Source organism: Chiloscyllium punctatum, chromosome 36 (assembly GCF_047496795.1).
Source record: "Chiloscyllium punctatum isolate Juve2018m chromosome 36, sChiPun1.3, whole genome shotgun sequence".
Taxonomy (NCBI): domain Eukaryota; kingdom Metazoa; phylum Chordata; class Chondrichthyes; order Orectolobiformes; family Hemiscylliidae; genus Chiloscyllium; species Chiloscyllium punctatum.
The window spans coordinates 75,334,040-75,345,356 of record NC_092774.1 but is presented as its reverse complement, the minus strand read 5'-3'; the positions used below and the strand labels follow the sequence as shown (position 1 = coordinate 75,345,356).

General features: G+C 46.4%; 2 non-coding genes across 2 annotated transcripts; both read left to right on the top strand.

Annotated features, from left to right (window-relative positions):
* The first annotated feature begins 2,819 nt into the window (after positions 1-2,819).
* trnan-guu (transfer RNA asparagine (anticodon GUU)) lies at positions 2,820-2,893 on the top strand. The gene has a single exon. It is a non-coding gene; the product is annotated as a tRNA-Asn (tRNA).
* A 2,517-nt stretch (positions 2,894-5,410) lies between these two features.
* Positions 5,411-5,482, top strand: trnae-uuc (transfer RNA glutamic acid (anticodon UUC)). The gene has a single exon. It is a non-coding gene; the product is annotated as a tRNA-Glu (tRNA).
* Positions 5,483-11,317: the final 5,835 nt, after the last annotated feature.

Sequence of the window (11,317 nt, the reverse complement as noted above, 5' to 3'; positions counted from 1 at the left end):
GTTTTATTTTTTGTGATGGTGAGAATGCAGTTTTGATTGCTAGTACATTTATTCTCCTTGTCCCTTTCTCTCATTCTCTGGTGTTTGGTTTCCACATCACTACATTGCTCACTGCTCTTGATTTCGATTGGCTATGCTAAATTGCCTAGTGTCCAGGGATGTGCAGGTTAGGTGGGTTGACCATGGGAAACGCAGGGTTATCGTTTCAAAGTAATAGAAGGAGTAGGCCATTTGGCCCATCGACCCTGCTCCGCCATTCATTACAATCATGGCGGATCGATCAATAGTCTCAGCTCCTCCTAATTGCATTCTCCCAACTTCCCTGAATTCCCTTACCACGCAAAAAAAAAACCCATCCAACAGTGTCTTAATGAAGCTGCCTCGACTGCTTCTTTGAGCACAGAATTCCATTAATTTACCATTAACCGCATAGGTCCTGCCCTGAGTTGCCTCATCAAAATGCAACAGCTCATATTTGTCTAAATTAAACTCCATCCACTACTCCTTGGCCCATTGGCTCATCTGATCAATTATAATTTATATTAAACTTTCTTTCCTACCTTACTCCCTAAAAGCTGAAAATCTCCATCCCACACTCTCACCCTCCATTCTCACTTTGTTGAGTCTAATCACGGATGTCCTCATCCTGAAGTGTTTGATTCATGCTGATAAACAGGCCCACATTCAAGGGAGATCTAACTGAAACGTACAGAACATTGAACGGCCTGGACAGAGTGGACATTGGGAAGATGTTTTCATTGGGAGGAGAGACTAATACCCATGGGCATAGCCTGAGCATAAAGGGAGAATGGAGATTAGGAGAAACTTCTTTAGCCAGAGAGTGGTGAATCTATGGAATTCATTGTCACAGAAAACTGTGGAGGCCAGGTCACTGCGTATGTTGAACATTGAGGTCGAGATGTACAGCATAGAAACAGACTGTTTGGTCCAACTTGTCCTTGCTGACCAACTATCACAACCCAATCTAGTCCCACCTGACAGCACACGGCCCCATATCCCTCCAAACCCTTCCTATTCATACACCTACCCAAATGCCTTTTAAATGTTGCAATCGTACTAGCCTTCAACACTTCCTCTGGCAGATCATTCAATAAACGTACCATCCTCTGCGTCAAAAAGTTGCCCCTTAGATCTCTTTTGTATCTTTCCCCTCTGACGCGAAACCCATGCCCTCTCCTTCTGGACACCCCCACCCCAGGAAACGACTTTGTTTATTAATCCTATCCATGCCCCTCATGATTTTATACACGTACAGTTACGACGTTCAAAAGACATTTGGATAAGTACATGAATACGAAAGGTTGGAAGGGTTATGGGCCAAACACTGGTAGGTGGGACGAGTTTAGTTTGAGAACATACTCAGCATGGACTCGTTGGATGAAGGGTCTGTTCAGTACTGTCAGACTCTGTGACTGATCTGTACTGGTCTTAAAACCATTTTCTTACCTCCCCCTATAAGCATCCACTTCTTTGTTGTTCAAAACTCAGATGAACTTCGCCTTGAATATGTTCAATGACCCCACTTCTGAACTCAATTCCTCTTCGTAATATACCACTTGCCTTGCTCATTGCCTGCTGCATCTGCCCGACAGCTGGCATTGACTGGTGTGGGACTCTGAGACCCCTTAGTACATCCATACATCATTCCTGATGAAGGACTTGTGCCCGAAACGTTCACTGTCCTGTTCCTCAGATGCTGCCTGACCTGTTGTGCTTTTCCAGTGCCACATTTTTCGACTTTCACCTCTAGTCCTCACTTTCTCCACATTCCAATATATAATCATTTTAACAATGCACTGCTTTTTTTTTAAACAGCAAAGGCTATAACTTCACATTGCGGAACTGCACTTGCCATGTGTTCGCCAATTGAGACACAGACCTGGACCAACTTCGGGAAGAGGCAAAAGACTGAGTTCTGAACAAAAACCGTAGCACACTCAAAACGTCGGCTCTGTTTCCCTTTCCACGGATGCTGCCCGACCCGTTGGCTTTCTGCAGTATTCGCTGTGTTTATTCGACACAAATGCTGCTTTCCATTAAAGAACTTCAATCCCTGTCCTCTGGTAACTGACCGTAGTCAGTGGCAATAGGTTCTTCTGATCATTAACCTGCCCATTCACACCACGGCTTCTCCCATCATTGCCAACAGCCCCTGGAAATCTCCAGTTAACCTTCTTTGCTCCAAAGAGAACATTCCCAAACTTGGGATTGGAAATTGCTCATCCCTGGACATGATGCAAATGTTACAATGGGGAAGAGGTTTTGTCAAAATATCGTCAGTTAGCAGGTGGAAAAATGTTCAGGAAGTAAAACACAAATCCCAGTCTCCAGCTTTGTGAATCTTTAGAAACTCTTTGGGAAGTGGAATTAGAGGAGAATGAAGGATGAACTGACGGACTGAGCAGAGACAGTCCAGACACCATCCCCTTGTTTAAGAGGCTGATTGACTCTGATATTCTCGGGACCTGAACTGACCCGAGACATTGAAAGAATTCTCTGCACATCAGGAATTCAAACCCCTTCTCGGATCGGGGCCAATGAGAAAATTCAGGAAGAGGCAAAACACTGAAAGGCTCGGAGGGCGATGGCCCCGTTGGTGGAGAGCTCGTTCCTCGTGACATGGATGTACCTGCAGATGGTGGGATCAGGCTGTCCCCATGTCTCCAGAATGAATGTCCAAGGCTTTATTATGGAAAGTAAAACTGATAGAAGACAATGGTAATTTTGGGCGGGGCGGGTTGAATTATGAATTGATTAGTAGGTTCCTCAAAGACACTGTGCAAGCAGCTCTTGCACCTGTCTCTGTGGCGCAATTGGTCAGCGCGTTCGGCTGTTAACCGAAAGGTTGGTGGTTCGAGACCACCCAGGGACGGCGTGTTCCTAGTTCTCGCTCCTACCGCTTTCTTGGCTGCGAAAGTGCACGTTTTTAATGGTGTCAGGAAAATGTTTCCCAAACGGAAATCTATTCCACTGAGGCAGCACAAAGGGGTTTCTGAATTGATTGAATTTCTAACATAAATGACTGCGGATGCTGAGAATTCGAGACAGAAAGCGAAACTGCTGGAGAAACTCAGCAGGTTTGGCTGGACCTGGATGAGGAAAAAAACGAGTTCTGAAATGTTGTCTCTGATTCTCTTTCCACGGATGCTGCCTGACCTGCGGAGTTGCTCCTGCAATTTCTGTTTTTGTTTTTAACTGAACGTCCATTTCATCTACCGGGATGAAACACGCAGACTCGCCATTTGCAGATATTTAACCCTTTCGAAACCTGAGAAGTGATTGAATTCAAACAAACTCTGCAAGGATTCACTTTTTGTCAGCTCCACAGGCAGAGAGATCTGGGAAATGAAGCTGTCAGTGTGGTTCTGTATTGATGGGCCGAGTGGTGAATGCGATGGACATGAAATCCATTGCGGTTTCCCCACGCAGGTGTGAACCCTGCCGACTACAGTTGAGAAACCACGTCAAAAAGAAAGGGAGATTGCTCCACGGTTTTTTTAAAGATGCAAATCAGTGGAGGGATTGAAGTATTTCAATCATATTGGGACTGGTCGGGAATTTGTAGCCCACTGCCTGTCAGGGTGGAACAAGCAGATACCCACAGAGCTGCTATTGAGGCGATGAGCCAAGAGTTTGGAAATGAGACTAGAACAGTGAGGGGCGGGAAGTCGTAATCGAAGTTAAGCAGGCACCTGAGGACAAAGGTGTTTTATTTGCCAGTGAAAGATACTGCTTCACAAAGTTGGGACGATGGAAGGGAAGCAGTGACGGTGATTATCTTTGGCTGTTTCTCTTGTGAATGTTCCCATTGCTGCGCATGTCCGTGTAACGTCAGAACTCTGCAGCATGGCGGCGTCAGGTCCGCCAAGTGCCAGGGGGCGCAATGGATGACGCATCTGACTCCACCTACCTGTTTGAAATGCAGCTCACAGCTTCTTCACACACCCCAATTAATCTTTCTCATTGTCCTGAACCCGGCATACGGTTTGAATTCCTGATCTGCAGGAACGAGACTCTTTTCACTGTCTCGTGTCAGTAAATGTCCCTGAGAACATCAGAGTCAAGTCACAGCGCTGTCAGAGGAGGGGAAGCTGAAATAGACCCACACGCTGCTCATGGGCACATTTCACTTTCCCCAACTCACCGCCCCAACCACTGCGGCTCTTGGGAGTGGAAAGGGAACAAACACCAAAACCCAGTCTCAGCTTTGTAAATCTTCAGGAAATAAGAAAACTGTACATCCCTTCGGGTCTTCCATCCTGGACTGACAGCGTTGATTTTAAATGGCTGTCCAGTCAGTGCCGATTCGTTTTGGCTAAAAAAAATCTTCCTTTTCTCATCCCAGCATTTCTTGCTACAGAGAACTGTGTGGCAGAGTTCATGTATATATTTCCTTGTATGGTATTTTGTAAATTACATTCGTTTGCTGGTTGTTTGTATCGGGTATTTCAGGTTCATTAGGGGCTGTTTAAGTGTGTTGGGAGGTTTGTGGGCTACCATGATGCTGAGAGGGTTTGAGTTGTCTGGACATCATTTCCCAGATGTCTTTAATGTAAAGTAATGTGGCTAAGGTTTCTGCAGACGTTGTGTCTGCTTGTGTCAGTTTGTTGATGTGAAATCGGCACACTGGGTTTATTGGGTAGGCAAAAGTGAGGACTGCAGATGCTGGAAACCAGAGTTTAGATCAGAGTGGTGCTGGAAAAGCACAGCAGGTCAGACAGCTTCCGAGGAGCAGGAAAATCGATGTTTCCGGCAAAAGCCCTCATCAGGAATAGAGGCAGGACACCTCCAGGGTGGAGAGATAAATTAGGGTTGGGGTGTGCTGGGCCAAAGGTAGCAAAAAGTACAATAGGTGAATGGGGGTGGGGATGGAGGTGACATATCAGAGAGCAGGGTGGTGCGGATAGGTGGGGAGGGAGATTGGCAGGTAGGACAGGTCATGAGGACAGCGCTGAGCTGTAAGGTTGGAACTGAGGTAAGGTGGGGGGAGGGGAAATGAGGAAACTGGTGCAGACCACATTGATGTCCTGGGGATGAATGTATCCGAGGCAGAAGTTGGGACGTTCTTCCTCCAGGCATCGGGTGGGGAGGGAGCGGCGATGGAGGAGGCCCAGGACATGCATGTCCCTGGCAGAGTGGGAGGGGAGGTTGAAATGTTGGGCCACAGGGCGATGGGGTTGATTGTTGCGGGTGTCCTGGAGATGTTCCCTCAAACGCTGTGACTTGACTCTGCGACGGGGCTCCAGTCTCCCCAATGTAGAGGAGACCGCATCGGGAGCAATGGATACATGAAATGACAGTGGTGTTCGCCTTCTTCCTTCCGTGACCCGGGTTCGACTTCCGGGCAGGAAAGCAATTTTCAGGAGAGCTGTCAAACTTCTCCCGCATATCCCTGGTGGTCTAGTGGTTAGGATTCGGCGCTTTCACCGCTGCGGCCCGGGTTCGATTCCCGGTCAGGGAATCAATTTTCAGTGTTGTTGCATGGCTATCCATTCTCTTTAAAAGCGCTGGACAGTTAATTATTTGTCTTCGTAGTGATTGGGTGCTACAGTGTGTCGTGTTTCGTTGAAATAGTGCCCTCGTTCAGATTTGTTTGTATGCGTAGGGATGATTACTTCTGTAGCGAAATACTTGGTTCGCGTGTGGTGTTTTCCTGTAGAGGCTGTTTTGATTTTACCATTGACTGTTCGCTCTACTGTGACATCTAGAAATGGCACTTTGTTGTTGTTCTCCTCTTTTGTGAATTTTATGCCAGTAAGGAGATTGTTGATGGTGTTGTACGTTTCCTCTAATTTGTTTCATTTTTTGATGACAGAAGTGTTTCATCGGTATTTCGTTGATTTATTTGTAGGGCTTGTTACTGAATATAAAGTGGGTGGTAACCACGAGGTTGACAGTGCTATCTTTGCTGATGAAGTTGGTGCTGTGTTTTTGTCTTTAGTTCTTCGAGTAGTGTCTTCAGTTTTCTTTGGCCACGTTGATGTTAATGGATGTGAACAGGGCTGTTATGTCAAAGGACAACATTATTCCATCCTCTTCTATCTTCGTGTCTTTGGTGTTCAGGAATTCTTGGATGGAGTGAATGGAGTGGCATGAATCTTCGACTTGGTGTTTTAGTCCTCAGTGGAGGCCTTGGACTAGTCTGTATATTGGTGTTCCAAGTAGTGAGACTCTGGCCTGAGGGGGGCTCCTTGTTTGAAAAAGAGGAGAACAACAATAAACTGCCATTCTTAGATGTCACAGTAGAGCGAACAGTCAACGGGGAACTTCAAACTGGCATCTACAGAAAAACAACACACACAAACCAAATACTTAACCACAGAAGCAATCATCCCAACACCCACAAAAGAAGCTGCATCAGGAGATTATTTCAACGAGCCACTACATACTGCAGCACAGAGAAACTACGAAGAGCTCAAGAGAAATAAGTATATGGTGCATTGAGGGAGAACGTGTCCCCAATAAACCCATTCCGCCGATTTCTCATTGATGCTTTCAAGCTGACTCTCAAAAATTCGGTTTGAACCTCCATTCTTTCCTCTTTGTTTTTTGTGGGTTTTGAAAGCTTTCCCAATCCTCTGACTGAGTATTGGAGTTGGGAAGTTATGTTGTGGTTGTACAGGACATTGGTTAGACCACTTTTAGAATATTGCGTGCAATTCTGGTCTCCCTCCTATCACAAGGATATTGTGAAATTTGAAAGGGTTCTGAAGCACCAATAGGTCCACAGAGGGGAAGCGGCCCTTCGGCTGCCCTAAGTATGGGAAGGCCTTCAATGATTCTGCTGCCCTGCTGACGCACCAGTTGGCCCACACCGGGGAAGGCTGTTCTCCGGCCCCAAGTGCAAGATGGCCTTCAGCAGGTCTTCCCACCTGCTGAGACACCAGTGGGTCCATACTGAGAGGCCGTTCTTCTGCCCCAACTGCAGGAGGGGCATTGCTCTTTCCTCCGACCTACTGGCCCATTGGTGTGTACACATGGTGGAGAGGTCGTTCAGTTGCCGTATGTGCAGGAAGGCCTTCAGCAATTCCTCTGCCCTGCTGAGGCACCAGTCCATCCACACCGGGGAGAAACCGTTCTCCTGCCCCGAATGTGGGAAGGTCATTACCTGCTCCTCCACACTGCTGAATCACCAGCTGGACCACACGGGGGTTTTGGGGGGGGGGGGGGGACAGTGGAGGAGGGGGGAGGCCATTCTGCTGCCCTCAGTGCGGGAAGGCCTTCAGCAATTCCTCCACCCTACTGAAGCACCAATGTGCCCACACCAGGGAGATGCCCTCCAGCTGGCCCGAGTGTGGGAAGAGGTTCATGTTTTCCTACAACTTGCGGAAGCACCAGCGGAGGCACCAGCGCTCCCAGCAATCAGATCCCACCGGTGACGCTGCCTTCGGTCACCTCCCAGGACTGAACCTCCTGCCAGTTCTGACAGTGGGTGCAATGGGAGAGTAGGTGGGCTGTTTTTCTTTTCTGCTGGACTGCAATTGCCTCCCCCACACCCCACAATCACAACTCCATGGGGGCTCAGGTTTAGCACTACTGCCTCATGGCACCAGGAACCCAGGAATAATTCCATTCTTGTGGTCTGTGTGCAAGTTATGGAGGGTAGGAAAATGGATCTGAGTGGGTTAGTCTTCGGAAGATCAGTGCAGATGTGTTCGGCTGAAGGACTTGTTTCCACATTGTGGGAGTTCTATGATTCTATGAGCTTTGCCTTCAGTGGATACTGCTGCTCATTGAGCCTGGGACTGCACATTGCCAATGAAATGATCCAGAGAAACTGAAGACCGCAAGACCATCGGAGAAGAGGTTAGGCCATTCGGCCTACTCTGCCATTCGTTAGTAACAAAAGTATTGGATGAGATGAGCTACACTGCGGAAACAGGCCATTCGTCCCAACAAGTCCACACCGACCCCCCCCCCCCCCCCCCCCCGAAGAGTCACCCATCCAGACCCATTTCCCTCTGACTAATGTACCTAACTCTATGGGCAATTAAGCATGGCCCATCCACATGACCTGCACATCTTTGGTTTATGGAAGAGAACAGGATCACAGAGAGAAAACCTACGCAGATTCTGGGAGAAAGTGCAAATTCCTCACAGATAGTCACCCAAGGCTGGAATCAAACCTGGGCCCCTGGTGCTATGAGGCTGCAGTGGTTACCACTGAGCCACTACATATTGCAACCCGAAGTTGGCAAGTAGGAGCTTGGGAGAATACAGCAAGCCAGGCAGCACCAGAATGTGGAGTAGTCAGCATTTTGGGTATTAACCCTTCTTCAGGACTGAAACGTTGACTTCTCCATGAGAAACGATTCACAGGAATGTTGCTGGGGGTTGGAGGGTTTGAGCTACAGGGAAAGGCTGAATAGCGTGGGGCTGTTTTCACTGGAGCATCAGAGGCAGAGAGGTGACCTAATAGAGGTTATACAATCATGAGGGGCATGGACAGTGTAATAGACAAAGTCCTTTCCTTGGGGTAGGGGAGTCCAGAACGAGAGGGCATAAGTTTAGGGTAAGAGGCGAAATATATTAAAGGGACAACTTCTTCATGCAGAGGATGGTACATATATGAAATGAGCTGCCAGAGTATATGGATCAGGTGCTGTCAAATGGGAGTAGATTAATTTAGGATATCAGGTCAGCATGGACAAGTTGGACCGAAGGGTCTGTTTCCATGCTGTGCGTGTCTCTGACTACTGGTCCTGATGTAAGTTTAAAATAGAGTCCAAGTAACTTTGAATAGTTCAATCTTGTTGAGCTCACCTCCTGAAAAGTTTCAGATGAATCCCTCTGAGAGATACTGTTTAAACATGCTGAGTTGGACAAAGTATCCCATCAAGTTCAACACAAACCCAGAGTTGAAGAAGTCAGAAGTCGGAACACCAAGGGGACCAAAACTGATCACAATATTCAAGGTGCAGTCTCATCAACGTCCTGTATAACTACAACATAACTTGCCAACATCTGTACTCAATTCCCTAACTGATGAAGGCCAGTGTGCTGAAACCTTTCATCACTGCCTTGTGTACCGATGTAATCAGAGATATAGGACCTACTTTAAACTGATCCACGATCCAGCTGCTGGGAGCACAGAAGTAGAGTAGTGCTGCGTGAGTGTGCTGGGTAAATAACCCAGAGGTCGATGGGTAAAAACCATGTGATGCTATTGCTCAATGTCTCTGTAAGCTGCTTTCATATACAAAGGTTCTGTGCATCTGGTTCCCAAAGCTTCTTCAGTGGAGGCGTGGCCGCTGGAGCCCAGGCGTTCAACAACCCCCCGGAGCTGGAGGAAGTTCCAAGCTCCAAGAAGCGCGGGGTAAGGCTGGAAGCAGGATTTGCTCAAGGCTTGTATTTTTAACTCATTTTAATGGTACCTACTGTATGGGGCTATGGTTTACATTAAAACCGGAGGATCATATCAGAGTGTTTATATTTAGCAGTGGTAGTTGGTAAAATGCACTCTCTGGGGGAGCACTTTCTATGATGCTGCATTTCTTGCCTTCTGCCCTTACCCCATTTCTTATCTCCCATCTTGATTTTATATTTTTTTGGTCAAATTTAATTTCATATTAATCAGACTTGCGATTCACTGTGTGCTATTAATTTGTTTGTTTGAATATTGTAAGTCAAAATTAATGGTGTCATGTCATATCTGATGTCAGAGTTTGACATTGAATGTGCAGGTGTGAATACCAGTAAGTTGTGAAAATAAATCAAGAACTTGTGGTTTTTAACAAAAAGAGCAGTTCACTGATATTCATGGCATCGTCTCATTTGGGTGTGATGATTCAAATCTGACCAACAAACCGTTTCATGCAGTCATCCAATTGAATAAAAAAATTCTTTAATTTAATTAAAGAAAATAACTCTGGCAAGCTAAGATTTATGCAATCTATTTATAAGATTATGTCCATTGCTCGCAATATGGTCTCATCCACATTGAGGAAACTGGACGCCAACTAGCAAAACATTTCAGGGAACAACTCTGGGAATTTAAATCTAAACGACACACCGCCCTGTGGCGGGACACTTTAACTCCCCCTCCCATTCCACCAAGGACATGCAAGTCCTGGGCCTCCTCCACTGCCAAACTCTTGCTACCTGACACTTGTAGGAAAACACCTCAACTTCTGCTTTCAGACCCTCCAACCACATGGTATCAATGTAGATTTCATCAGTTTCCTTATTTCCTCTCCCCCACCTTGTCCCAGATCCAACCTTCCAATTCGACACCAACCTCTTGACCTGTCATACCTGTCCAATTTGCTTCTCACCTATTTGCTCCACCCTCATCTCTGACCTATCACCATCAATCCCTACCTCCATCAACCTATTGCACTCCCAGCTGCCTTCCCTCCAGCCTCACTTCCTTCCCATTTATCTCTCAGCCCTCTTGGGCCACCCTTTATTCCTGATGAAGAGCTTATGCTCTCAACCAAGACTGTGATGAAGCAACATCCTCAACAAATAGGAAATAGCTCCCAAGTCAGATTTCATTCCCTCTTCTGTTTCCCAGTTCTTTCAGAAATAAGGAATGTCTTTTCCTTCCCCTAGAAAGTGGTCTTCCACTTTGCGCTGTCTGAAGTGTTATCCCTCACCACTCCTTCAGACACCTTTTAAGAATCCTTTCAACCTGTTTTTCTAACAATTGTGGAGGTGACCAAAAGCAAACATTTCACTTCTCCTCAATGTCCCATTTCTCCTCCTATGAGCCATTTTGTCATGTTGTCTCTGTTACAAGAAGCCGAGTGCACTTGGTTTCTGAATTGAAATTTTGGCCATTGAAGTGAACAGGATTAATATTTATCGATGGCTCGCTGTGTTTGCACTAACTGTAATTATCCACCAATACGATGTCTTTTGTTCCACCAAAACTGGAAACAATGATCTGTGTTTATATTGCAGTCGGATGTAGAAAATCATCCCAGCGATCTTCACGTTATTATAGTTTACTGACGCCATAACATCATTACGTGGCAGTTTGATGTGACTAAAACCTGGATGGCAATCTCTAGATTATGTTGTAAAAATATCGGTATAATGTTATTCACACTGCGCTGTCACCAACTGAACGAAGCGGCTGTGTGTTTAAATCCCGTGATGAACAGTTTGTGTTCGACTTCGCACATTGCGGGGAGCTGAGCATTTACCCAAACAAAGGGCACACCACCTCCCTGACACAGTGTTCACAAATCAAACTGACAGCAAAGATTCACATGCGATCGAAAGTTTCCGCAAAGAACTTTCGATACAACGTACTCTTTTCTTCATTTGAAATGTTAGACGTTGATTGTCG